Source organism: Medicago sativa, chromosome 4, assembly GCF_051527215.1.
Source record: "Medicago sativa cultivar Bolivia chromosome 4, Bolivia_mono, whole genome shotgun sequence".
NCBI classification, from domain to species: domain Eukaryota; kingdom Viridiplantae; phylum Streptophyta; class Magnoliopsida; order Fabales; family Fabaceae; genus Medicago; species Medicago sativa.
The window spans coordinates 80,580,299-80,584,798 of NC_140752.1; positions in this window are offsets into that span (position 1 = coordinate 80,580,299).

Consider the following 4,500-nt stretch of genomic DNA (forward strand, 5'->3'; position numbering starts at 1 on the left):
TTTTTTTAGAGATCCTTTTTTAGATTATTATTGTTAAATATTTTGACTTAACAAAAATTAGTAGAAAAGAATATTTTTATTAACAAATAAATTTATTAAAATGATCCTTAGAACCACTTATTTTCCCTATATACTAAGCAGAACATAAGTAGTAAACATGAAACTGAACCAAGTTAGGAGAAAAGAATCATTCCCATGGAGAAACATTATGAGCCTTCCAATTGATTTCCAAAAGGTTGGGAATCAGAGACAAATATAGAAGGTTCAAGGCTAGGAAGCTAATAACTCCAAATATGTTTATCTAATTCATGAGTCAAACTAACATATATAGGGGAATTCACTTTTTCTCATGCATGTCTCAACATTATTTCCTAAACAATTTCAGCCCATTAGTAAAATTAAGGGGGACACTAATAGTAATTATCAACTCATGCTCAGCTAATTATTGAATTAAACTAATTTAACATGAGAATTCCCATCACTATCTAATTTCAACATTCATACTAATCACAATATCTATTAATCTCACCTAAAATTTCAAGTTTAACTAATTAAATTCAAGCCTAAGAAAGGAAACCCACCTCAAAAGCTAATTTTCCACTTGATGCAGTTAGTCTAGAAACCTTTATGTCTTCTTCAAAGCTTCTTTGCTCCCTAACAAGTCCTCACTCCAGCTTATAACAACCCAACATCTATCTTCGATATAGAATTCTACATGCAAATAGCTTATTACTCAACTCAATTTGATTGAAAGGTGAATTTGGGTAAAAGGGGTTGGACGAAGATTGAGGGAAAAAGAGAGGAATTGAGTTTGTTCCAATTAACTTTGTTTCCTACTACTTTCAACTTCAAAGACTGTGGTTGGGTTCAACACATGCAAGCTTGAAGATTGACAAAAATGGAGGATTAGTGAATGAGGGTTGGAGAGAGCTTCACGAGAGAGAAGGAAGATCTCGATTTTTCTTCCTCATTTGTTTATTTCTTCCACTAATACAGCCACATAAAAATTAACATTATGCCATTGCCACTCATCAGTTTATATTTTACTATTTTGCCATTAGATTGTTGTATTGACCACTTTATCCTCCACTTTGGTGGTATTGATCCAAATTTTTTTTTTTTGATCCAAATATTTGTTAGGCTTTAGATAATTCTAATTTATTCCTTCTCCACTAAAATTTAGAATTGGGTTGTTACATATTTTCTACGGAAATATAAGTGACCTTAATTTTTTTTTTTTTGAAAGATATAAGCGACCTTATTTGTTTTCCTAAAAGAAATTAAACCTATTTGAAATATTATAAAATTAGTATATTCTAAATTATAAATTTGTATCATTTGTAATATAATGCAAACTATATATTAATAAGATGCTTATGCTTGAATTACAATTTTTCCGTTAATAATTAAATATGCACTACACTTTAATCTATTTTAACATAAATAAATTTTTTATGATATATATTAATTTTGAACTACCATTTAAGAAAAAAAATTCATTTCTTTATAATTTTTTTGAAGGATCATTTTTTTATAATTTAAATGTCATTGATAATTAAATTAAAATATCCAAAGAATGTATAATTGTTACACGGGACCCAGTTTGAACACTGATCTAATGTGTACATATACATAAGAATCTTTACGACTGACAAAGTTATTATATTGTCATAACCTAATACTTTGGTTTACTTTGATAACTCAGTTTTGAGGATTAATCGCGATATTTGCTAATAAAATAAACGAAAAGTTTATGAAAATACTATATAATTTTTTTAAAAAAAAAACTTCATATAAAATTTCCACCGCCAAAATTATCGAAAGAGTTTATAATTTGTTACACGGGACCCAATTTCACCACTAATCTAATGTATAGATATACATAAGAAACTTAACGATTGCCAAAGTTATCGTATTGTCATAACCTAATACTTTGGTTTGCTTTGATAACTCAGTTTTGAGGATTAATTCTGATATTTGCTAATAAAATAAACGAAGAGTTTATGAAAATACTATATACCTTTTTTTTAAAACTTCATATAAAATTTTCACTACCAAAATTATCCAAAGAGTGTATAATTGTTACACGGGACCCAATTTGACCACTAATCTAATGTATAGATATACATAAAAAAAACTTAACGATTGCCAAAGTTATAGTATTGTCCTAACCTAATGCTTTGGTTTGTTTTGATAACTCTGTTTTGAGGATTAATTATGATATTTGCTTATAAAATGAACTAAAAGTTTATAAAAAAATACTATATAAAAAATAGTTTTAAAAAAAAAACTCCATATAAAATTTATACTGTCAAAATTATCCAAAGCGTGTATAATTGATACACGGGACTCAATTTAAACACTAATCTAATGCATACATATACATAAGAAACTTAACAACTGCCAAAGTTGCCTGATAATTTAGTTACTCTGCAAAATTTAACTTCTTATCACTACCAAACTATTTACATAAAATTGGCTAATATACAAATTTCTATGTCCACTTAACAATCTAACAATTATCAAAAAAAGTACTTGCGTGGCGCTTGCGCCGCGCTACCCGTGCTATAGCACGGGTATCTCGACTAGTTTTAATTTTAAAAAGACATTCTTCTTTATATTCGTTTTGGGGCTCAATATTGGGTGAGATGGCCCTAACGACGACCCATCGTGATTTTCAAAAAGTCACTCTCTGTAACTTATGCAAAATAATAATGATTACTGTGATTTGACATAGCTAATGTGATACCAAATCATAGGTTAATTCAACCCATTTTTTCTTTAAAATCATCAAATTTAAAAATAAAAAGTCAACAAATCGGGTTCTTAAAAAAAAAAACACAAATTGGGTTGTTGGGTTTGAATTAATATCAATTAATGTTGATTAAATAAATCTCAAATTTTCAAAAAAAAAATGCATTTAAGGTTAAATATGTTTTTGGTTTATATAAATATTTGAAGGTGAGAAAAACACAAGAAGGGGGGTTGAATTGTGTTTTGGAAAATTCTTCGTTTCTCCTAAAAACGGAACACACTGATCAGAAGCTAAGTGAAACAGCTTCTGAAGTGATAATCAGAATCTGAACGCAGCGGAATAAAACAGAGAGAGAGAGAGAGAAGAAGAAAGACACAAAGCAATTATACTGGTTCCTTCCACAATCCGGAAGTAATCCAGTCCCCCTTGCACTTCCAAGGAGATTTCACTAGAATGTAATATCTGATTACAATTGCTCAAACACACAGCAAGAGACTTCCTTTGCTCAAGCACACTTTGCAAGAGTCTTCCTATGCTCAAGAACACAATCAAGAGACTTCTATGCTCAAGCACAACTGCAAGAGACTTCTAGACAAACAAGATTACACAGAAAATTGTTTGGGGTTGAACACTTGATATACAATCAGAGGTGCTCACAATACAAATCAGATACAGACTCAATAACTTAAGAATTTCTAAGATGAAACTTGAGGAATAGAAATTCTAAGTGAATGCAGAACAATTTCAGCAGAGGTTTGACACTTGTAAAAATGTTGAGAGTCTTTCGTTCAGCATTACCAAATCTCTAAGTCTTCACTTCTTTATATAGAGGTGTGAAAGAGACGTTGTGAAATTGCCAGCACATCAAAGAGTCGTTCTTGAAGCTTGATCTTTCACCAATAATCTTTTTCCTGATTTGGTTGTTGTCCTATGAAGAACCAATTTGAAATCCATTCCCATTGTGAAGGAACATCTTTGCAGGCATAACTGTTATTCCGGAGCTGTTTTCTTGTCTTGTAGCGTGGACACAAAATAGAGTAGTGGAGAAGGTGGTTGTACAGTTCGTACAAAGTACAATGTCAACGCTTTTTGAAGATAAGCTTCCAAATCCTTCAAATCTTCACCAAAATGACCGTTGCAAATTTCCACTAGTCTTCTGTAGTGTTTTTGAATCCAATAGACAGCTTTTGAAGTGTTGATCCTTGAATCTTCAGTTTGTGGTGATAATCAGCTTCTGATGAGCTTCAGGTTCTGATAAAGTCGCTTCTGAACTATCCGCTTCTGATGACTTTCAGCTTCTGATAACTTTCAGCTTCTGATGACTTTCAGCTTCTGATGACTTCATCATTCTTCAAGAGCACTTTTGTCTTCAGATGCACTTTTGCATTCAGATGCACTTTTCTTCAGATGCTTTCAAGCTTCATTTTCTTGATTCTTTAGCTCTCTTTTTGTTCTTCAGAACCTTTATATGATGTAAATTTTTAACTATGGTCCTGTACACTTGAACAAATATTAGCTAGTCCAATTTACAATTTTTAATACCTTGTTATCATCAAAACTCTTTAAGGTTCATTGTTAAACACATTTTGTTCCAACAATATTTTATTTTTTTCCTTCAAAATAAAATATTTTAATTTTTTGTTTTATTTTTTTTAGTAGCCCAAAAGTTTTTCGTCCACACTTTTGGGTCATGCTTTTAATTCAGGTCATATGTATCCTTTGTATTTTTTGATGCGTTTTTGCAT